This window comes from Sinocyclocheilus grahami, unplaced genomic scaffold, assembly GCF_001515645.1.
Source record: "Sinocyclocheilus grahami isolate Dianchi unplaced genomic scaffold, SAMN03320097.WGS_v1.1 scaffold682.1, whole genome shotgun sequence".
Classification (NCBI taxonomy): Eukaryota; Metazoa; Chordata; class Actinopteri; order Cypriniformes; family Cyprinidae; genus Sinocyclocheilus; species Sinocyclocheilus grahami.
The window spans coordinates 780,848-806,541 of NW_015505861.1; the positions used below are offsets into that span (position 1 = coordinate 780,848).

The 25,694-nt window shown below is 39.3% G+C and overlaps 1 protein-coding gene across 1 annotated transcript in view; it reads left to right on the forward strand.

The window, feature by feature from the left end:
- Positions 1-25,694, forward strand: part of LOC107559382 (apoptosis regulator Bcl-2-like) — a 43,909-nt gene that overhangs the window by 16,801 nt on the left and 1,414 nt on the right. The gene's annotated exons all lie outside the window — the stretch shown is intronic.

A 25,694-nucleotide genomic window follows, 5' to 3' on the forward strand; every position in this document is an offset into this window, starting at 1 on the left:
ATTGGCCGGAGAGAATCGTCACTACCTGCGTCACTGAACTTGTGACACAAACACAAAAGAACCACTAGATTTAGATTAGCACAGCCAGCGAAGGATCGAACGCAACTGTTTTGAACGAGCGCACCGTTTTTTAACAACCAAAGAGTTTTGTTGTCTGTTGCGGAAGAACAGACGTTCCTCTCCTTGATAGCAGAGGAGCGGATCCAGCGAGAGCATGATGGGGTGACGCGGAGTGAAAACGTTTTTTTTTAGGAGTCATGGTAGTAGAGGCGGCTCAACTATAACCACATGTGAATAATCCCACCCACTCTAAAGCGGTACTGAACTGCAGTGGAAACGCAAACCGAACCGTGCCGTACCGTACTGAGCCGTGCCGAGCCGAGTCGTACCACGCAGTGGAAAAGCGCCATAAGATACTGACAAGCATTCTATGGCCCTGTCCCAAATGGCACCCTAAACCCTCGCGGTCTTCCTCTGAGTCCGCACTTTCGTGACGTAATGCCGCTTTGGCTGTCGGGTAGAAGTCTGCTGCGGAGCTCGCCCCAGTGCGGGCTCAGCAGAAGTGTGGATCAAGGGCACATAATGGCCGCAAAGGGGGCGCTCGCGAGCACCCTTCTGAACGCTAAAATGACGAATGGGACACCCTACGATCTCGTGGACTTAATGGACACGTGCACGCGGCGGCCATTGTAAGTCCGTAATACCGCAAGTGCAAATGAAGTGTTCCATTTAGGACAGGGCCTATGACTTTCCCAAATGTTTATGTTCACTGAAGACAGAACTGACTGCATTTAAGTGAAAACTCGCAAATACGGATCGTTTGACATATTTTTGTGTGTATTTGTCCATTCAAATGCACCCTCGAAACCCAGTATCAGTCTCAGATCATGAGCACAGAAAGCCGCCAGGGGAACACTGTCTCTTCCACAGCTCAATACGCTTTTAACTCTTTTTTTACTGTGCGTGTCGAACGAGCGGGACAGAACAAGTATTTTCAATTCATTGCTACGCTCATGTACAGTATTACGACCAAGTGCGCCGCACACACCCTGAAAAGTGAAGCCAAAACTTTTGGATCACCATCTGGTGGCTGGATGCAGTATAGGTCATAAACCCCGCCCCCTCTACATGTAAACGAATGGATTTTGTGCCAAACTAAAAAATCCAATTATTATGCGCGCCATTTCATTCCATTCCTTTAAAAGAAAGGAATGGAATGCGGCATCTTGTTTTCAAAATCTTTGAAAGCCAAAATTAAAAAACAAAACTAAAATTCTATTAATCACACAGCCCTAGTAATTAAATCATCTTTGAGAGCAAAGGGGCCCCCTGGTGGTTCGGGGGCACTTTGCAACTTTGCAACTAGCACTGCATATGATCATGAAGCTGATGATATCCTTCTACTATCTGCTAAATGTAACTGCATGGTGAGGCATTTGCTCATTACGTGTCACATTTTCACTTGTTCATATCCATCTGTTCTACCTCACACTTACACTCCCGTGTTCTTGCATCCAATGACGACACTCTGACAAATAAAACTCCTTTCCCTGTGGCCGCAACCAGGCCTGAACACATGTTGCTGAATGATGCATGAGTTGGCTAATCTCTGACACTAAATGACCATCCCTCAAACAAGATGCATCATGCTGTCTCTTTCTGTCTCCTCACCGCACACTGCCTTATCCCACCGGCTCCGCGTATCAGGTGACTACACAGGCCTTGAAATATTCAGAGCTATGTGAGAGCATCTAAATATAGATGTGTTGCTGCTCCCAGGACGCTAGCTTAATGTTATCGTGCGAAAGCGTGGATTAGCGTGCCTTTTCAATCCCGTATCCTGCATGGTGTGTGCGGTGAAGGAGTGGCACCGTTGAAAACCCTGAACGTTGAGATTTATATCTGTTCCTCGCTATCTGATTGTGAACTGTTTGGTCTGATACAGTAACGCCCAGCTTGACCCAGACTATGTAGAGAACAATTCAGTGGGGCAAAGGTCATTTGTAGTCCAGCTACTGTTGTTGCAACTTTGTGCGGTTGATAAGGTGTACTGAACGGTCACTCTGTGTGAAGATAAGCTACAGAAATGTCTTTATTTTTTATTTGAGATTAATCAAGAGCAACTGGTAATTGAGAGGGTTGTTGCTTGAAATTGTAGCACTTGCTGTTCTGCTGATTATCGAACTGAGAATAACCAGAGAAAGCAAAAGAGTCGGGACTTTGGGCTGCACAGTTAATCGAAATAAAAACAAAAACGCAATGCGTGTCGAACGAGCGGGACAGAACAAGTATTTTCAATTCATTGCTACGCTCATGTACAGTATTACGACCAAGTGCGCCGCACACACCCTGAAAAGTGAAGCCAAAACTTTTGGATCACCATCTGGTGGCTGGATGCAGTATAGGTCATAAACCCCGCCCCCTCTACATGTAAACGAATGGATTTTGTGCCAAACTAAAAAATCCAATTATTATGCGCGCCATTTCATTCCATTCCTTTAAAAGAAAGGGTACATTATTGTTTCTCCTTTATGCCCCGCCTTTCTGAAACGTGTCGATTTTTACAAAGCTCATCGAGGTATGCTCTGATTGGCCAGCTATCCAGTGTGTTGTGATTGGCTGAATACCTCAAACGTGTGATGCAAATGTTACGCCCTTTACCATATTGTGTTTCCATGTGTCCCGGCCAGTGTCACAAAACCATTAAAACCCATTATAAACGAGGCATTTGTTGCATCCAGTGGGGACATAATTACTGATTATAATGACTTATACTGTGTTTTTACGCTTTGTGTTGCATCGCGCCGCGTAAACATAAAACCATGTCTGCATTTGTGATCGGAGAAATGACAAACAAGCGCTACTCTACACTGCTCAAAATTCGCGTTTGAATCGTCAGTGGCAAATTCTTTAAATATAAAAAACTTACTTACAGGCTGTGAGTCACAAGCGCCAGACTGTCCTTGCAAAGTTGGAACTGCCCCACTTTATAGAAACATTATGTCCTCTTTTGGAAGGCCAAAGTAGTTTCGCTTTCACAACGAAACACACAGCGGCTTGAGTGAGCGGTGCCAGGCGGATTTGACGAAGGAGGCTTGCGGCAACCACATTGACGACCCCGGGCTGGACTCTGCTTCATCCACGGTGAAAGCCGATCTGGCGATCGACAGCGCGAAGTTGATGTATTTCCTCAGTGACCAGCACGGATCAGCTCCAGGCACGACGAAGCGGATATCGTCCTCTTTTGGAAGACCAAACAAAGTAGTTTCACTTTCACAACGAATCACACAGTGCCTTCACGACATGACGGCGGCAGCAACAATACTACAGCGAGAATAAAAGTTATGCCTTCTTTCTTTGCGTGAACATTTGGGCGGCGTTATGCAAATCTTCCCACACAGTGACGTAGATATGTGGGGGCGTGTTAGAACGAGCTGTTTTAGGTAGGAGTGGACAAGTCTTAACTTTTATAAAGAATATCTCTTTGGATTTGAGACTTTAGTTTTTGCAACTTTACAGATCTTCTTTATGCACCAAGAGCTTGTAACACTCCAAAGAGAAAGGAAACATTTTAATTGCATCATATGACCCCTTTAATACAATTATCAAATCCTATTTAATTAAATTAATCTATGCACTGTGTTTCAGAGTGAAGTGTGGCACAGTGTTATTTTACACGTGAGCAGCTCATGATCCAGTGTTTTTAGTGTCTCTGAGCAGTTTGGTTCTCAGTGAATGCTTCTCCACATGAAGTCAGTCTCTGCATCTGCTCTGTGTTTGTGTCACGTATAACATGCATTTGGGAACACAATATGCGCCAACCATCTTCCCAAACCTGTAATGAGAAAGGCTTTAAACCACCTGTTGGAAACAAAAGAAAAGCTGTGGTTTTCTGCCAAAATAAAGTTTGATGGCCTAAAGTTTGAAAATAGAAGAAATTAAGACGGCCATAATCATTAGTATTGTAATTTTACAGTTGTATTGTAAAACAGAAATATTATTCATATATCAATATTATGGAGCACATGACATTTGGACAAAAATCTGTTTATTGTGGCTAAAAATGAGAAATGTGTTCCCCTTTTTTATTGTTACTGCCTGCGAATTAAGAATTAGTTCCCATGACTTACTCATTTGCTCCCTCGTTTCATTAAATGATGGCCATGATGTACTAATTTGTTCCTTTGTTTTGATTGAATTAAAACGAGGGAACAAATTAATTTGTGGCCACAATATATATTTTTTGCCATATGCCGTGCAGGGCTCCATACAATATGTCTATAATAATAATAATAATTATTATTATTATTAGAGTTGATACTAATTTTGATTATTATTATTATTATTAAATACTTTATTTTACAGTGAAACATTACTATTAATATTTCTTATTTTAATATATTTTTTTATTTTGTACTTACTATTATTATTATTATTATTATTATTATTATTATAGTCATATTGTTATATAATCACAGAAAATTGTTCACCCCTACAAACAAGCACAGCAAACCTGGAGTTTTTGTTTTAAAAATTGCATTTCAGTTGCAATCACTGTTTTTATCAGAATAATCACAATTTCCTCAATATGTGCATCCTTAGATTTTGTTTGTTTGTACTTTGTCACGTTTGAAGGTCTGACTTACATAGCCACTTTTGATTACATTTATATAATCTGGCCGCTTTACAACTTATTCTGGCAAAGGACAGCCCATTTAAACAGCAGGGCTCGACTATAATGATGGCGATAAACCATAGTTCGATTTGTTTTTAGTGGAACTGATGGCAAGTGCTTAGATTGACAGGTCGTGTGAAACTGATGCTCTGTTGTCTCTGGGTGACATGCAAGCTGTGTTGGGGAGCAAGTGGCCTGCGGGACATTAGCCTCCTGTCAGACATCTGATGTCCTGGCAAGCATCACCCAAGGGATCACCTCAACACATCCACAGACTGATAGCCACATGATAGCTAGACAATTGCAGGTCTGTCTGGAGAAAGCCCAATGGTTCTGAGGCTCGAATAATGAGAACGATACTTCTAATCAGGTGACTCATATAGATTTAAGGGGGTCTGAATACTTTCCATACCCACTGTATATATATTGCTGCTCAAGAAACATTTCTTATAATGATCAATTATGTCTTTTTTCAGGATTCTTAGATAAATAGAACGTTCAAAAGAACAGCATTTATTTGAAACAGAAATCTTTTGTAACATTATATATATATATATATATATATGTATGTGTGTGTGTATTACTCACAGAAAAGTCCATAAAAATGTGTTAATATGAAGGTATTTTCCATATTCATTCATTCATTTTTACTACAGGTGTTTTACTTGTATTTTGAATTATGTAGTGCTTTAGGGTTGAAGGAAATGTCCATAAATTTAATGGAAAATATATTGGTCTTTTTTTTTGTAATAGTAATGTAAGAGTAAATAGCGTAGTGTAGCTCTTTGTATGACTTTGACATATCTTGAAGCTTGTAGACTCAGCTTGGCTTGTTTCAATGCGACCTGACTTCCTTCCTGACATTTCCCAACCTTTCCTTCAGTTATTACTTGAAAATGTCGGATTGGTTTTGAAGTGGTGACAAATGCTTCCTGCATGACACTGAGGTGATAAAAGCTCCAGGCATTTCCATATCATGCTGTTAGCCTTCAATTCGACTTTGCCTCAAACTTCCACAACCAACCCTTGACAAACGTCTCTCGTCAGCTACAGGATGAGAGCGCGCTCCTGTGAAGACTATCAGCAGTAACAAGCTCCTTTTACAATGCTGTCAAAGCTTGTGTGTTGTTTTCAGATTAACTTAATAAATTAATAAAAGAGCGGTTCAGATCATTGTGCGGCATTGAGATCGAAGTTGAAGCCGCCTGGTTCATCTTCAACCCTGAGATTTTGGCAGTTTTGGCAGGTTTTAAAGAGCGGTTAGGCTAGAAAGTACACGTGTTGAATTATTTATGTTCTCAGCACAGGGAAGTGTTATTCAAATGGCCAGTTTCAGGCTGCAATAATTTGGGTGGTTCAACTTGTGGTTTGCACTGCTGGAATATATTCTTCTGCTGGAGCCTCAGTATTTTGGATGCGCTCAATGCAACGTCTAGACATGGTTTTTCTGTAAATATCACCAATGTATGTTGATTTACAATAAAAAAAAAAATTTTTAATAAAGCAAAACACTTTTTTATTTGACCTAGTCAAATAAAATAGTCCGCAGTCCTATCTTTGTCCTTTCTAAGATTAATTTAATGGGTGCAAAATACTGCATGACACACACGTTCACCCTCACAAAAAGTTTGCAGCTAATAAGGTGAACCGCAGCCATAGCGGCGATTAGCCCCTTTTGATCTTGAAGTGATGTTAACAGGCGGTGGTTTTGGAGGGGAACCTTCATCAAACTACAAATGCCCCGTTTAATAAAAGTCAGAGCGAGACGTTTGCACAATAAGCTTGCCAGACCACATTAGACGGACAGAAAGCCAGGGAGTGGCTGCCTGTGCTGAGAGACTTCTAAAGCATCATGGTTTCGCTGTAACTTTAGAGCTGGAGTCTAATCTTCAGTAACTATACCGAAGTCTTGTGATGTTCCGTGTTTGATGCAGCGGCTAAATTAGCTGTCAAGCCATCAACTGTTGAGTTCGCTTCAATTCCCAACGCATGCTAAGCAAGCCAGTCCAGTTGCCATGTTAAATACTTCTCGGGAAACACTTCAGCTTCAAGGTTTTGAACTGTCTGACATTTCAAAAAACCTAGATTGTAAGTTGTCGTGACCTTCTGACATATCAGCAGTGTTTTTCGAAGGGTTATATATACATATTTTTGCACGGTTTAATAATGCCACGTGGTGGAGGAGCTATGCACCTTGGTTCACTAGGCAGTGAGCTTCCTTTGAGGGTGGCAAGAGGAATCTTTCTCTGTGGGCCGAATATAAGCCTCTTGTACCAGCAGGGAACAAAATGCAATTGTTTGTTTCTACGCTCCAATGCATTCCTCTCATTCTTCTGCAGAGCCCTTGATAGGAATCAGCTGGGTGCTGCTGAGGTCATTGAACTCATTCTTGCTTTTCTTATCTGCCCTTTAAGAATGCAACCGGCAGACTATAAAATGTGCAGTTGGATCATGTGGCCATTCTTATGTCCCAGACTTGTCTACACATGATCTCATTGAGGAAGCATGGAGAGATGTCTAGAACATGTTTTATGTTAAAAAAGCTGACAGCTTTCTATATGGCAAGATAGAGCTGACTTTATAAACTTAGAAACCTAGTTTAAGACCTGCAATTAAGAAAAGTTGCAACTTTAATGAGCAAAACCTACTTGTTATGAGATGAGTAAAAGTGGTGGCCAACTGATTCCTCAGGATACATTGTCAAAGGATTGTGCAAAGAGCAAAAGATGTACCTTAGCAATACTCCAGTTTCAATAGTGTAGATACACTCTTAAAAATAAAGGTTCTTTATTGGCATTGATTGTTCCATGAAGAAACTTTAGCATACTTGGTACTCAGTCTACAAAGATGATGGATGAGAACACTGAATATCTGATTAAGACTCATTTGAGTGCAGTGAATCAAGTATTTAGATATTAAAGGTGAAGTAATTTGACCACAAAATGTTTTATAATTGAATACATTTTATTTTCTTTATTTTTAAGTGTCCCTATTATGCCATTTCGTATATTGCCTTTCATGCAGTGTGTAATGTAGCTGTATGGTTCAGTTCCTTTTTCAATGAAGCCCCTCCTTCCAAAACACAAACTGTGCTCTGATTGGTTAGCTAGCCCTGTGCATTGTGATTGGAAGAACCGCTTAAGAGCGTGTTCCGGAAATGTCACGCCCCTTACCATGACCACAAGTTTCATCAGCTCAGCTGTAAATATTAACGATGGCGTCAATTTTGCCATGCCAGTTCAAGCCCGAATCAGACCCTGAGAATGTTTACGAACAGGAGGATCATGCAGAACTTTTGTAAGCATAAATGGAAATGATGGTTCTTTTATGTAATCAGTGCGAAAACCCCCTTTTGGAACCTTTATTTTTAGAATGTAGGACATTATGATGTGTTATTCCACTCTGGAATGAAGTGGTATTTATGAGCTTCCAAATGGAATTGTAAGAATAACCATTTTTCCCAAGTTGGCTTTCTAAAGCACATTTACTGTCCCTTCAGCCAATGAGCCAGATGTTGACAAGCTTGACTGCTAGAACAAACTAAGCAATGCTGAAAGTGTTACAGAGCCGCAGTGTTTATATTTTTCAGGAAGTCAGCCTACTACTAGATGAACCACATTGACGCCATTGTGAAAAAGGCCCAGCAGAGGTTGTACTTCCTTTGTCAACTGAAAAGGTTCAACCTGCCACAGGCGCAGATGACAGTTTTACTCAGCTATTATTGAATCAGTTCTGTGCACTTCTATAACTGTCTGGTTTGCGTCAGCCAGCAAATCAGATACAAGAAGACAGCTGAAAGGATAATTGGCGTGCACCTGTCCAACCTTCAGGACTTGTACAACTCCAAAGTGAAGAAACAGGCAGGTAACATCATCACAGACCCCCTGTGCACTAGAACGTCTTGGCATAAAAACTATTTTTCCACCGTGCCATCTCCTGTTTAAACAGCTAACACAGAAATCACCACCTGTTTTCTGTAATTCATTTCTTAATAACTAATTATTGCCTCTCTCTCAAGTATTATGTAAATGCATATACATATTTTTATGTATATACATACAGTACATAATGCACAAATCTGTACATAAATCTTCTGTTCCAGATGTGTACCGCATTTTTTTTTTTCTTATTTAATTGTTCTTTCTGTTCTCGTGTCATATGTACCAAGAGCTGCTAAAAAACACAACAAATTCCTTGTGTTTGCACACACTCTGGACAAAGAAGTTTAACATTGGAATAACACTTTCCTTTTAAGGATAATGGTCTGTTCATGGATTTATGTTCATTATGTAAAAATCTTTCTCAAACTTACACCTGGTACTTGATGAAACAGAACCATATTGTAGTGCTACAACGATATCAGGGGAGGTCAAGTTACTTCAAGTAGATTACTGTTTACAGCTGTTTACCTGGTGATCTAATAACTTTAGTCACTGCTTTCCTCAACTGTGGTTCATTCCATGTAGTTCAAGGTTCAAAAGGGGAGATTGCCATTTTTTTCCATTATCCAATAACGTTTGAACCTCTGTTGCCAAAACTATTAAGACTTCATTAGACAGTTGAGCTCCAGAAGAGACTAGATTATGGAGAGCACTCTGTGGAGCATGAGAGACGCTGTTTACCTGGTGATCTAATAACTTTAGTCACTGCTTTCCTCAACTGTGGTTCATTCCATGTAGTTCAAGGTTCAAAAGGGGAGATTGCCATTTTTTTCCATTATCCAATAACGTTTGAACCTCTGTTGCCAAAACTATTAAGACTTCATTAGACGGTTGAGCTCCAGAAGAGACTAGATTATGGAGAGCACTCTGTGGAGCATGAGAGACTTTTTTTAATTTAATGGCTTCATTATGCCTTAGGCTTTGGGCTCTGTATTGTTTGGCTTCACTTACATTAAGTACTCAATCTACAATGATGATAAAGAGTCTTTGAATAAGACTCATTTGAGTGCAATTTAAATGTATAAATTAGTTTAAAATATAAATGAAAGCAAATTCAATAAGAGTAATAAGACACAATCGGGCTGTTACCAGTCAAATTAAATCAGTATCAATGAAATCCATCTTTGCACCGCCAGTAGGTGGCGGCAAGTCACTGATTCATTCAAAATGACTGATTCATTGAGGAACAAAGCAAGTGACTGTCTTCATAAATGTGTCATTGAATCATTGACTCATCGAATTTGTTCAGAAATGCAGATTCATTCATCAACGAAACACCACTGTGTTTGCTCAGATATGCACAACTGCTCAGCCGTGACTTTGTTTGGAACTATTTATCGTTGGTAAAATAGAGCAAAAACAGACTATATTGTGTCTGAAATATTTCAATTAATATTAACTTCTTGTTTATGAAAATGTTGTATAAACATAAATATCACATTTTCAATCGTTCTGATAATCAGAGAAAACAGCACTCGTGCTCATGCATATTTTTTAACTATATGATATGTTGTAACTATTAAAAACAAGACCTCATTCAGGGGCATTATTTCCCCCATATCTCAAATTTTGGGGGGGGGGGTATTTTTTTTATCCATTTTGGTGGGATTTTTCCCTAAACCCTGTTAATTTCGCACCCTGCTTCTGATAATCAAAATTTTATTTGACAGGCTGCAATGAAACAACAGTCGCTCATGTTAACCTGTTTCACCTTGTAAATATAAATAGACAAAAACAATGTTGAATGACTGAAGTGTATTCCATCGCATTCCAACATTTTTACACTTGCTTGGTCGGTTGATAGCATGAAAAGCAGCCAATTGCAGTGCTAAACATAACTGTTGCACAGTCTAGATGCATTTTGGGAGTTTTTTATTCCAATTGGATTACACAGCTATTCATGAGCTTCAGTCGGGACCGGTGTACCCAAATATCTTTTCACAATTGCGTGACTATAGCGTAACCGTTATGGTCACAAGATGAGGTAAGTTTCAAAATGGAGCATCCACTGTTGGTGTTTTCACACATGGAAAGCCCTGGTACTAATAATGTACTTTGGTTTCAGAAAATAAACTCCTCCACTGGGCCTATTTGTCTCTCAGGACCCACCAGGCCACAGGAGTATGTTATAATTAGCATGGACAATATGCCTGTATCTCAGTTAGTGTCAATTCAGGAAGCATTCGAGCATGTAAGTGAGGAATTCTTCCACTCCCTCACTTAATGTTGCTGTTTTGAAGGTAATGGCACACTGTGAAGAGCAGGAGTCTTTTCATATTAGTAGAGCCAAACCTGTTCAAAATATAAATCATGGCTGAAATATGAAATAAACTGGACACTGTTTGGATCTCCTTGTGCAATATAGTTCATAGATTCAATGGTGTAGACCTGAAGACTTCCAGGTAGATGTACATCAGGGGTGTCCAAACCTGCTCCTGAAGGGCCAACGTCCTGCAGAGTTAAGTTCCAATACACTTGCTTGGAAGTTTCTAGTGAGTGTGAAGACCTTGGTTAGTTGGTTTCAGGTGTGTCTAATTACGGTAATAAATAACCGCTGCAGGATAGTAGCCCTCCAAGAACAGATTTGTACACCATCTGATGTACATCTTTATATGTACCATAGTTCTGTCACGACAACTCTCGGAGAGTTTGTATGGTAATGTACATGGAAGCATGGAAGAAATACTGCTGCTGCACATATAACATACATGAAATTATCCATAGCAGATCTATACAGGTGGAGCTGGGGAAGGTGAAAGGTTTTTGAAGCGTGCTGCAGCTGCTACAGCAAACACTAGCCAAGTATTTGAATATTGAAAAGAAACCAATCAGCTGAATTCACCAATCATGTGAATAGTGATGTGATTATATCAGATTGAGTTAGACCTATTGGAGTTTCATGACTGAACTTTGTATTTCTACATTAGCATCTGAGTCTGCCTAAATATCATGCAAGCTGAAATTATGCTCTTGATGTATGAAACAAAAGATACTCACACTGAGTCTTTGATGTTTTGGTTTGATCTTTAGCGTAACCGTTATGGTCACAAGATGAGGTAAGTTTCAGAATGGAGCATCCACTGTTGGTGTTTTCACACACATGGATAGTTTGTTTGAATTCAAGCCCATCGTGATTGCATCAGTCAGACCCCTGGTACAGTCCGCTTGAACCAAACCCCTGAGGATTTAAGTGGGTTCCTTGATGCGCAACTGTGTTTAGAAGAAGCCTTTCTCATACTAATCAAATTAACCAAAGTTTATTATTAGTTTAACCTGGATCTACATCAAAAGCTCTTGTGTGACGGCAATACAAAACACAATATTTGTCCAGTAATTTCCAATTCTGGGACCATATTCATAAAACAGTCATAAAAATATTAGAAAGTGCTATTTAAAATGTTTTGTTAATTCTATGTAATATTACAGTAATCTGCAGGCAGCGCAATAAGACAGGCTTTGAAATGTTTTTCATTGAGTTGATCAAGTCTGGGAAGAACCCCACCATACAGTCAGATAACATTACTAAAGACTGTCATTTTCTTCTTAACTCTTTCCCCGCCAGCGTTTAAAGTTTTTGATCATTTTCACAAAACTTTCATGGCCCCCAGAATATTTTGTTTTATGAAAATCAGAACATGCAATATGTTAAAAGAAAGAACAGAGCCTCAGCTTTTAAACAAAAAAGGTTTTACTCTAGCTTCATGCATTTTTTTTAAACACTCGAATGGTGGAGTTTCATTTAAAAAAAAAAAAGCATAATTTTGATCAAAAAGCTGAGAAAATCACATTTTTGTCAAAGACTATGTCCGAATCGGATTCAGAATGCATAAATGATGTCAATCGCGTCCATCAACACCTCCAAAGCTTGCACAGTCCTATACCACTTCCTGGGTTGAAATTTCCTTCGATGACATTAGGCAGTGTTGATTTATATGCTGTTTAATGTTTGATGATTGCATTATTTTACATATGCATCTGCTTACATACTGTATGTGATTGCTTGTTGCTTCTTCTTCACCGTGTCCAGAGATTCAGTATTCTTTCAGAAGATACGTAATAGCGCCTCCTACTGTATAACAGTGAAAACAAGGAAAGACGGAAAATTCTGTCAATGCCAAGGAAAGAGTTAAGAAAATATTTGAGAACTTGAGAATATACTCAATAATTGTATCAAGGAACATTCTTACAATTTTTAAATGTTTCTTAAGAAACAACTTAACTTCTATCTTTAGAAGATTTTTTAATGAATCTGGCCCCTGGTCCTGGAAGAAGACTTTGTAGCGTGAATATATCCAACTATGCAACTTACTTGATGTAACCTCTCAATAATTAGTGAGCACTTGGATGCAGACACTTTCTTACCACAGTTAAAGTACTTCAGTTGAGCTGGTCGAGAAGCTTAAACAATGTTTGGGGCAGGACTACCTGTTGGCTGTGTTTGGGAAAGAGTCATTATTTTTGCAATTCTATTTGGTGGTGCAGTAATTACACTTCATTTTAAGCCTGCAGCAATCGATTAATTGAATGAAGATGGATGCCTTTGTCATTATGAATTCTTGGCTCTACACTGATTAGCTTGATTATAGCTGTGCATGTAGAAAGAGGATGGATTGGAATCGGCATCCAACTCCATACGCCCTTCCACCAGGTGATGACTCAGCGATCTTTTACCAATATCTGCGCCCTCCACATGCACCACGCCTGCCCTTTTGGACTGCCGGCTCTTGGCAGATACAATAAGGACAGTTTTATTATATTAGTGGCCAGGCCTCGCCGGTTTATTTATAGCAGGGGTGGCTGCTTTCTTCCCTTCTCCTCAGGGAAAGGGCAGTACACCCACGCACAGACCACCGCTAACAATGCGTTAACCTCCGTCATCACTGTTCAAGGTGGAGCGGTTGAAAGCTTATTTTACAGAACAATGTCTACCCTTGTGTTTGTGCATTTCCTCAGGCTTTTTCAAGTATTAAACACGGTCATGGAGCACATGAGTTGTGCAAATATAAATATCAGGTATGTGGTGCACTTTTCGCACATTGAACACGGTGTGGGATTGATATGGCTTGGTGTGCACCTCTATTGTTATCTGATTTTCTGCTGTACAGAGATGGCCCAATGATTTTTGACTCCGGGCTATGTAAGCAGAAATCTTGGTTGCCCTGCCTGCAAGTTTTAATCCCAGGTGGACACTGTTGTACAACAGCCATGTGGCTGCTTCAAGCTTGTGTCTAGTTTAATTTAGCCAGACTTTTGACTTGCAGCACAAAGTCTGGTCCTCATCACAGTCTATTATGGCCAAGAATAGCAAACTTAGAGTGCTTTCACACCTGGCCTGTTGTTTCGGAACCTGGCGCATTTCCCCCCTTAGCTCGGTTTGTTTGGGCATATGTGAACACGGCAATCGCGCTCGCATCCGCGCCAAAACAATCGGTCCGAGATCGCCTGAACGAGGTGGTCTCGGCTCGATTGAAAACGAACTCTGGAGCGGTTCGGTTGTAGTGAAAAAGCAATCCGATACAACGGACCAACGAACCAGGCTATATCACAATTTATGATGGGTAATTATGTAAGTTCCGTGAAAAGCATTAGCTTTGTTATCTTTGTTTGATAAAAGCGAAGCTGTTATCGTTCCATCCTGACGGATGACATGCATGTCAGCTAAGTGGAATCCCAGAAAATAAACCGTGGAACTTTGACCAATGAGAGAACAGTTTACTCGCGCGTGACTTGTATTAACAAATTTGGTCCGTTTAGAAACTTTGCCGTGTGAAAGCGAACCGCACCAAGAATAAAAAGCAACATTGTAATAATTTTAATCCCTGTTTCGGAACAAAGCAATCGATCTACAGGTGTGAAAGCACCCTTAGACTTATTTGCACTCACACAGCCAAACACACTTATATTTCTGTACCATTTATGGTGGGTTCATTTCAAATAGATTATACCACAATAATAGCTCTCAAATATTGGTGTAGGAGTCTCAGCGAATGCTTTTTCCCCCTGGTGAACTGATGAAATGCCTGTGCGTCTTGACCTCTTGGATTTGCATTGCTGTCAGGCAGTAGATGAGCTTCTGAGGATAAGACTAGCTTGTGTCTGGTTCATATTTAACAATGCTTCATAATAATATAGTTGCAAGCCTAAAAGATACTTAATGCAAGTAAGTGAATGCAAATCCTTGTAGTTATTCAAGCTCAATTTAATGCGTCAATTTCATTCTGAAAATTAGAAAGCAACTGATAATGTGTTATACATGGTGGAGCAGCAGTTTGAAGAAAATCTGGGTAGTTAAATAGTCAAAAACAATGGCATAGACATTCAGCTCCTAAATACTGAGATACTGTATGTACAATGTAAGTATGTGCAATGCATTGGACAAGCATTCATTTCTGCAAATGCATGAATTGCGTAGAGTATGATTTCTATTCTTAGCATCACTTGTGCTTTTTGTGGATAAAAAAAGATAAGTGCACATCAGCACCTATGGTCATATTCCCTTACAAACTCCTTTACTCACTACAGGAGGTCCATCAAGTTTGATCTAATTGAATCTTTCACAGAGGATAGCCTGCTCAAGAATTAGATCATTGTTTCAGCGAAGGTCATATGTTGAAGTTGAAGTTCTACAGAAAATAAGCAGGGGATGATATTCAGTTATAACCGTATGCCACTCTGGTTTCCATTGTTCATTGTCCTTTGTCTTTCTTCCTTGCAAGCTTCCCATCCAAAATTAAAAGACCGTCACTCAATCCTTCGTCCCCAAATTTTGATTTACATGCAGTTAGTTTGGATGAGAAAAGTCTATTGTGAAAAGTTCTGGCAAAATGCTTTCCCTCAATTTATTCAAAATCACATTTCTTCGTCTCGGTGAAGCATGAATGCCCCTATGAGACATTCTGTGTGTGTATACACACTAGCATTGACACTAATTTGAATATTTATGTGGTGGAACAGGTCCAATTGCAAATAATTTAGGAGACTGCTGCAGTTGGATCTCTTATGCCTAGTCAGCTCGGCTCTCAGGTGCCTCAGGTGTTTTCCCATGAATACTAACTGTGTTCTTCTGGAAACCTGCCAGCCGCTGAAAAACACAATGAAATGACAATGTGTGCAGGATGCACAGAGCATCATACAGATGAAATATGATAACAGAGACCAAATATCCAGGGCAATATTGTGTGCTATTCCACACTATACCAAAACCTCAAGTCCAATGCTTTGGGTTGATTTAAAATGAGACATGCAATCTCTGCGACCTCCCAGTATATGCAGGTGCATGTGATACAGCAGCTGTGATTACTGTGGTATGCTTGTCAGGTTTAATTAACTGCAAGGTGGGAGCACTGCCGCTCTTTTTCTCTCTCTCTGTAATCATGTCGAATCAATAGCCAAAGGTTTTTTCCCCTTTTTGAGTTTATCCAAGGGCTCAGTGCCCTTCACTACCAGTTTGCTGATGTGTCTGGTTATCTTGGTAAGAAGTGCAGAATTAAAGTCCTCTGTCATCATTTTGCCACTCAGCCAGGTCAGTGGACAAACACCCCCGAGACTGGCTTGCTGACCTTATTGTGTGAAGCAAGTTGGCTGTTTTTCAGCTAGTCCAAACATTTCCTAACACTGTGTCCTAACCAGGCACAATGTGACAAGCTTCAAATTAGCAAAGGGATTTTCTGTCCTCACTGAAAGAGAAATACTGCCCAAAGCTATAGACATAGCCAATGAGGACATATTTGACAATTAAAAAGCAGCCATTAGAATTTGCAATGGATGGGGCTACGCAGAACAATTTGACAAAAATAGGCTCCACGGTGGGAGTTTTGAAGGTGTTTTTACAGGGTACTTTTCAGGGAGTTTTTACAGGGTACTTTCGTGAAATCAGAATTAGAATTTGTGGTAGAGGTCTTCTCGGGTCCTAAAATCTGTACCTGACCCGAATCACTTTTTACCTGAACCCGATGTGCATAAATAATTTTTTAAAAGAAAAACCCGACCCGAGACAGACCTGATAAAATTAGACCCAAGTCCAACCCAACTCAACAGCATTTATTTTCAAACTCGACTGGACCTGAATGTAAATGGCATTGACATGTGCACAGCCTGCTGCCCCACAGTCAGTAAGGAAATCCCGGTGTCCTGCTGACTGATTTGGCTGCTGCTCCATTACTTTCATTTATTTACTTATTTATTTATTATTACTTTATATTATTGCCTGCCTGATGGATACTAATTATTTCTGAGTTTGGCTTTCAATTGTGACCAGTGGATTGGAAAAATAAATGTCATAGCTCGATAAAAATTCAGTCGATAGCCTAATAAATCATGGATTCGCTAGTACTGTCTGCAACACTATTTACCTCATCTCTGGTGTAGGGCTTCTGCATGCAAAAAAGAAAAGTCCTGCATGAACACGCAGCGTAATGAAGCGAGTTGCTTTTCCTGATGGATCTCGTATCTATAAGATGGATTTCTGTGTGCGAGGTTACAAACGTTTGTTCCTTTTCTACGTGCGTTTCTCAAAAATGCATTTAACACGAACGCGCAAGTACACATCCGGGATAGTTTAAGATAGTTGAATTCATGTCTTATCGAGTCCATTTGTTAAAAGCACATTTATTTTAAATTACCCAAGACCAGAGTCCACTAATATCGAACTCGACCCGTCACATATTGAAATTTTGGACCTGGCCCGCTCGAGTCTCAGGCCGGACCTCAGGTTTTCGGATCCAAGTGGACCCATGAAGACCTCTAGTTTGTGGCTTTTAGTCCATGCGTGTTAGCTTTCTATATTTATATGCTGGTGTATGAGTTTCTTTCTTCTGCTGAACATGAAAGAAGATATTTTGAAGAATGTTGGTAACCAAACCTGGTCCGCATTGACTTATTATTTTTGTTCAGACCATGGATGTCAGTGGGGACCAACAACGCATGCAAAATATCTTCTTTTATGTTTAACAGAAGAAAGAAAACCAGACAGGTTTGGAACCAGTTGAGGGTGAGTAAATTATGACAGAATTTTCATTTTTGGGTGAACTATCCCTAAATTAGGAAAACAAAACAAAAATTGTAACACGCTGAATCATTTACAATAAGATCAGTAACGTGCATTTAGAAAATGGATCGGGTGAATTTACATTTCATCACAACTTTAACATCATCTTTCCAATTCAAAAGAAGCCACTGTTACTGTCACATAATGGATGCAGTGCTAATAAGCTTGCGAACAACTGGAACCTACAACATTGCTGGTTTAAAGAGGACCTTTGACGTAATTATTTTTTTTCACAAACCTGTTTGGATTTACGTTTTTTAGTTCAGACTTTTTGCTCGCAATTATTTTTCCTTCTTGTTGCACAATGCTTTTTCGCATTGTGGCCGATTCGGACAAAACTCAGATTAGCATGAAATCACAACAGCCCTGGTTTAAACTGGTCCTTTGCTGGTTTATGCTGGTCCATTGTTGGTTTATGCTGGTCCTTTGCTGGTTTAAGCTGGTCCTTTGCTGGTTTATGCTGGTCCATTGTTGGTTTATGCTGGTCCTTTGCTGGTTTAAGCTGGTCCTTTGCTGGTTTATGCTGGTCATGTGCTGGCAAAGGACCAGCATAAACCAGCAAAGGACCAGCATAAACCAGCAAAGGACCAGCTTAAACCAGCAAAGGACCAGCATAAACCAGCAAAGGACCAGCTTAAACCAGCAAAGGACCAGCATAAACCAGCAAAGGACCAGCTTAAACCAGCAAAGGACCAGCATAAACCAGCAAAGGACCAGCTTAAACCAGCAAAGGACCAGCATAAACCAGCAAAGGACCAGCTTAAACCAGCAAAGGACCAGCATAAACCAGCAATGGACCAGCTTTAACCAGCATCAAAACATACCTAACCAGCATATGCTGTTTTTTTCCACAGGGAGATGTGAGTTATCGGGCTGCGTTTTGTGCCATGCCTGTGTAAGCTGAAAAATACCATTGCCATGACATGTAAAGATGATTTAGGATTAGGGCACACCTTATCACCACCTGTTTTGTCAACCTTGTTATGTCTAGAGGTGTGCACTGTTGAGTCTATTTACTTTATTTTAAAACCATTGGTTGAGTTCAAAGATAGTTGAGTAGTGCTGCTTTTGATCTTCACCACATCGCTGCTATTTATCTATGAGACTTAACTTTGAATATTCGGCTGTTGGTGCTATTTTCAGCACAAACCTTTGCTAATATCTCCAAACTCATGTAAAAACCTGCCTTGTTCTTAGAGGGTCGAACAAAGTTCAGGAGTTCCTCTATATGAACTAAATTAACAAACAGTATTTCATATTGCTTTCCATAAGGATAAAGCAATGAGGTTGAAACAGTAAAATGATGAAACAGTAAGGTTTTATTAATCCATTTCTTAATTGGATGAGTACAGCTACCAATATTGTGTATTTTCACTGAGTAATTTTAGCATATGTTATCAAGGAAAGGCTGCACTCCATCTGTTTTTAATTCACAATTACTCTTGTTAGAATAATGACACATTGCTGTCATTTGATAAACTATCATTAGATTTCCAAAATCATAATTTTGGAAATAATGTTTTGACATGGTGACAGGGAAGGTTATATCTCTAGTGAAACACCCCACATCCCCAAGTTCTCTGTTCATGAGAAAGCAAAACATAAGTCGAGCAAATAATGTGGGTTTGTAGCCGTGCAAGTCTGGCAACTGCGACATACAGACAGTGACTCCCCCATCACTGTCCTGTGGGAGCCTTCGGGGAGTTTTCATTGCAGAAAGGGGGCTGTTGCAGATTTCCACCAAAGAGTTCCAGATTTCACATGGCAGCTATAGAAATGCGCTGAGGGAAGAGGGACGTGGTTGTCAGGTTGTGTGGAGCGGGAGTCTTAACCCTCCTGCTGACCTTAAGATGCGCTTCTGCTGATGAAAGCGTTTCTCCTTCACTCCGGTGAATACAGCCCATCACATCACAAGATGGGGAAGAGCAGCTTCAAAATGGGATAACGAAGAATAATCCATTTATCCCATTACTTCTTTGACCCATATAACATGTAGAGGGCATTCCCAAAATCTGTTATAAAGAAGAAGAATCGAAAAGTGACCCAGATTTTTAACTCTGAGAAATGTTGACATTTATTCTCCTATTTAAATTTCGAGTTAAAAATGCAATTCCTTTTTTTTTTGTTTCAAACAATTAAGACGCAGAAGTTTATAATGAAAAATTATATTTCTAATAATCATATCTTGAATAACAGCCATACAAAAAATACTGTAGTGGTAACATGATACGGGGATGATATCAGATGGTAATACCATGGTATTTTGATACATACAGTTGTGGTCAAAATTGTACATACAATTCACAAATTGTTGCAGTATCTGCAAAATGTTAATTATTAACATTATTAACATAAGTATAATGCAAAATGCATGTTATTTTTTATTTAGTGCTGGTCATTTCACATAAAAGACATTTATATATAGTCCACAAGAGAAAATAATAGGTGAATTTATAAAAATGACCCCGTTCAAAAGTGATTCTTAATACTGTTTAGTTACCTGGATGATCCACAGCTTGTTTTTTTGGTGATAGTTAAACTGCCCGCTGTTCTTCAGGAAAATCCTTCAGGTCCCACAAATTCTCAGATTCTTTGGCTCTCCAGCATCTTTTACGTATTTGAACCCTTTCCAACAATAACTGTATGATTTTGAGATCCATATTTTCACACTGAGGACAACTGAGGGACTCATGCATAACTATTACAAAAGGTTCAAATGGTCACTGATGCCCCAGAAGGAAACACGATGCATTAAGAGCCATGCACATGTGCACATAGACTGAACACGTAATACGCATATGCATGATGTTATAGTTTTCACAAATTTGTGTTTTTGTAGTTGACTTGGAGACGATAACTTGCACTTTGAGACCTATTTTCAAATGTTTGCATTTTCAGACCTTCAAAACACCATTGCCATCCATGTACATGAACGGCCAAAACACATAAAAGGTTTGAAAATGGTGTTGTGTAAGCACCCCCTTCATTTAGGCTTTCGTTCATATATCAAAAATGTATCAATGCACATACAGAGCTGATCAAATATGATTTTGTGGGAAATGCAAAATATAAAATGTGCTTGTAGCACAAACAATATATTGACTTTTCAAGCCACTTTTTGCAACATATTTTAATGCTTTTTCCTGCTATAATAATGTAGCTGATGTCTTTCAATTATGTTAATTTGTTTTTTTTCAGCAATTATTCATATATTTGATTAATTATTTCATTACAATTTTTAATCAATTGACAGACTTAAATATGGAATGATTACTATATTTATATACATGCCATTTACATGGTAACATGGTATATGGTAAAGTAACACTATGTCCCTTGGCAGGATATTAGGTCCTATATAACATTCAGATGTCAGGAAAGAAAGTCTTCAAACAACACGGAGTGAAAGTGTTGCAATTGCAAAAAGAGTGTCATTGGAATATCTGATCTTGTGACAGCCATCAGTTTCTGGAAGCGTATTTATCTATCAACATGAGGGCAATGGAAAATATACGCTACACTCCAGAAGAGAAGTCACATGTGATGTGTGTGTAAGAGAGTGTACTGAAGCCTGACCGAGTGAATGATGAAAGTGTGATGCTTGTTCCTGCGCTCCTGTCCCATGATGCCCACCTGACTCTCTCCCATCATCCAAAACTCTCGTGATTTCCGACACAGACAGCACTCAAAATCATTTAGAAACGCTCTGTTCTGTAGCGCTGCATAGGTTATGTTCGGACAGAATACTAGCATACTACATGCTGAATACTGTGCAATGTACTCTATACTGCCTACTATATTTAAATAGAACACATCATATGTTGCCAAATAACTTCTCTACATTTGTATACATCCTGATCATGTTTAATTCAGCAAGAATATCCAGTTATAATCTGTTTTAAATAATCTTTTGACATTTTTTAAATCATCTTTAATGCAATTTTGTGTTAATTATATTATTTTTGGCAGCTGAGTCAAAGATGTAAAAAATTGTGGCATTTCATGCATTGATTTGTCATATGGGAAATAAGAGGTTGAATCAGGCACATTGCATTATGGGATACAGAACAGCACCATATGCAAACTTAGCAGAAATAGTCAATTTGTATGCAGTTCAAACATATGTAGCAGTGTTAGTTAAGGAAGAACGTCTTGGAAATGTAGCCTTTCAAAAGCCTTTTCTTTAGTTGTGCCTTTAGATGAATCAGTGAAGTGTGACCTTTCGTAACTCCTGCTTGTATTTTCATTCATGTGACCCCAAGTACTCGCCCGAGCACTTCCACAGCTCTGAAACTCTGCCGTCACATGAAAACAAGCCTCCAGGATTTTGTGGCCTTTTAACATTGAACTGTCTGCGCCATTTGGGCAACCTTTAAAAAAATATTTTCTCTCTCTTGTTTAAGTTTTAGTTCTCCAAAAGTTTCCTCCTATTCTCTCAAAGGGACTTTCCATTGTTCGTGGGCACATCGTACAATAATATAGGAGGTTTTGCACTGGAACGTATATGTGTGGGTGAATGTTAAAAAAAAAGTTTTTTTTATGCAAAGACAAACTCCTTGAACTTTTGCTGCCATGACTTGCTTGGCATTGTTTTCATTGTGAAGTTTAAAGGGTTAGTTCACCCAAAAATGAAAATTCTGTCATTAATTACTCATCCTCATGTCGTTCTAAACCCGTAAGACCTTCGTTCATCTTCGGAACACAAATTAAGATATTTTTGATGGAATCTGAGAGCTGTCTGACCCTGCATAGACAGCAACGCAACTGAAGTGTTCCCAAGTCCAGAAACGTTGCAAGGAGATCTGTAAAATAATCCATGTGACATCAGTGGTTCATCCGCAATTATACGAAGTTACGAGAATACTTTTTGTGCGCAAAAGAAGAAAAAAAACGACTTTATTCAACAATTCGTCTCTTCCGCATCACCCTGTAAACAGCGTATGCTGTTCTGTGTCAGCTGCGTCACGCCGGATCTGTTTCTTACGTTGTTGTGATTGGATCCGAACGGAAACAGCGTATCCGCGTGACGCAGCTGACACAGAACAGCATACCTTGTTTACGTCCAGCAGATATTCTCCAAAATGGCACCAGGGTGATGCAAGTGATGCAGAGATGATGCCAACCCCTCAGAGGACCTCAGATGATGCCAACCCTGAAACAACATACAGAACTACCACATTTTGCTATAAGTTTGATTGCATCATATAATAATTGCTGTTAATAGTGTTCATCGTCTGTTTTATTACATCTTAAATGGATTTTTCCGTACATTTCTGCCATATGTACATTTTTAAACTGAACTGAGCTGGATGATGACATCACTGAATTCAATGATGAACTGTCTTTAACTGAAAAATGAGTGTTTACTATTGTCATTTTGCATTATTGACACTATTTTCCTAATTAATGCTGTTCAGTTGCTTTGACACAATCTGTATTGTTAAAAGCACTATATAAATAAAGGTGACTTGACTTGACTTGACTTGACTTGATGCGGAAGAGACGAATTGTTGAATAAAGTCGTTATTTTTTTTTTCTTTTGCGCACAAAAAGTATTCTCGTAGCTTCGTATAGTTGCGGATGAACCACTGATGTCACATGGATTATTTTACAGATCTCCTTGCTACGTTTCTGGACTTGGGAACATTTCAGTTGCGTTGCTGTCTATGCAGGGTCAGACAGCTCTCAGATTCCATCAAAAATATCTTAATTTGTGTTCCGAAGATGAACGAAGGTCTTACGGGTTTAGAACGACATGAGGGTGAGTAATTAATGACAGAATTTTCATTTTTGGGGTGAACTAACCCTTTAACAAGGGCGACTCATGTTGTCAACCCCCCTCCGCTCATAAAACAGTATTCGCACGGTGTGTGGCATGCAGTGTTTACTAATTAATACCTGAAATGTGCCGTGGTTTCATCAGGGGAGTGCACCCTGGGAGTACTTCACAAAAATGGCCTGGCTTGCATGACTGTTAAATAAGAACTTGATGAGATGATGATTTTCCCTTGGAGAAAAAAAAAAAACCCAGAGGTTAATAGAGATACACAAATGTTATCCACCCGGGAGGCTTGCTTCGGAAGTTTAAATGTGAGGAAGTTGGAGTTTTATTCTCAGCTGTGCTGTGTCTCTCAAAGTCTACATGGAAAGGAGGATGAGAGGAAATAGTTTTCTGGTGTTTTGGACTGCACCCTGTGAAGCTTCACAATAAAAGGAAATACGTCCTGTATATCATTTTAAAGGGACAGTTCACCCCAGAATTAACCTGCTTGTACCAAATCTCTATGATTTTCTTTCTTCGATGGAACATAAAAGGAGAAGTTTAACAGAATGAAAGTTAATGAGGAAGGGACACTCCATCTCCAAAAATGACGCAAAACACACACACATTAAAATCACCAAGTATCATAAAAGCAGCCCGGTATTATATTTTTAAGTCTTCAAAAGCTGTATGATGGTTTTGTGTGAAGATCAGACCAACAATATTCACAAATAATCTAATTTGTGTACATTTAAATATGGTGTGTAAACATATAGTGTCAGGTTTGGAGTAAATAATGGAACATGCTAAATAAGGCTACGTTTACACAACAAAGATGTAGTCAAAAACGGAAAAGTTTTTTCCTTGCGTTTTTAAAAAGTTTCACATATACACGACGTTTTCAAAATGATTAGCGTTTACACATATCCGCGAAAACGGCCAAAAACGCTGTATTACATATGACAGGCCAGTAGTTGGCGCTGTCACCTGGTTAGTAAACAGTACCTGTTGCCGTGTGATTATGATGTGTCTCCGCTGTTGATTGTAATATTGGTGAAGTAAATCCACACTTTGCTGAAGAAGCGTTAGCAAACTCTTAAACAGCAACAACAGTACCATATACTCCGCCATTGTTGTATATGTTTGTTCTCACTTGCCTTTAAAATCGACACATACTGCGCATGTCTACATACCTAACACGCACTATGCACGTGCATGACGTCACCGTTTTCAAAGATTCCCGTATTGGGTGTTTACACGGAAACGATAACTTGCACTTTGAAACCCGTTTTCAAAAATATGTGTTTTCAGTCCCCAAAACGCCACTGTCGTGTAAACGAACAGGCAAAACACATAAAAAGTTAAAATGTAAACGGCCCCCTAAAAGACTTGCCTTGTATTCAGATATGCATACTTCACTACTAAGTCACATGACATTGAATCCACAATGTCTGCATTTCATTCATACTGTTAAGAACATACTTTTTTAATGGTTCTTATTCAACTGTAGTACCTATTCGGACAGTATGAGATCGACTCAAATTTTGATTCCATTGACAAAATCTGGCGACACATCTTGACATGGCATATCTATAGAGCTCTTGACATGTGGGGAAATAAAACAAGATATCACGCCCACTTATCAATTAATTCCCTTGTAGCCACATTGTACTTATTCTCCACAATTTTCTTCCACATGTCATGTGTGAGGCCCAGTACTGCGCATAAATTAGATTTTTCAATCTGTTCCTCACATAAAGCTTTCACATTTGAAAATAGGGCACGAGTCGTTTGGACTGAAAAGACCGTCTTGAACATTCTTCAAAACATCACTTTTTTTTTGGGCCCACCTAGGTAAAAGTCTGAATTACCATATGCACATTTTCTCATATTACTTTGTGTGGAAACCTGATAAATGGCTATAACGTCCATTATTGATTAATTTATGATACTTTGTCTACTACTATGAGAATAATTGCACAAGATATGAGGTATCTGTCTCCAACAAGCTGAGTTTTGTCTTCTGGAGAGGAACTACAGGAGGAACTCTTCCCCAGCTCTGGTTTGGACATCCTGTTAAACACAAAGCTCCTGGTTCGGGATGCCACTTCCTCAGTCCGTCTGGTTGCCCGCAGTATTTATATTAGCGGACTTCCTCTCTGCTCGTTTTTAAAGGCACATATTAATGCCTTATTCTGCATGACCATATTTTAGATCTCTTAACCCGACCCCATACCTAAACATAACTTCTACAACTACTACCTTACTTAT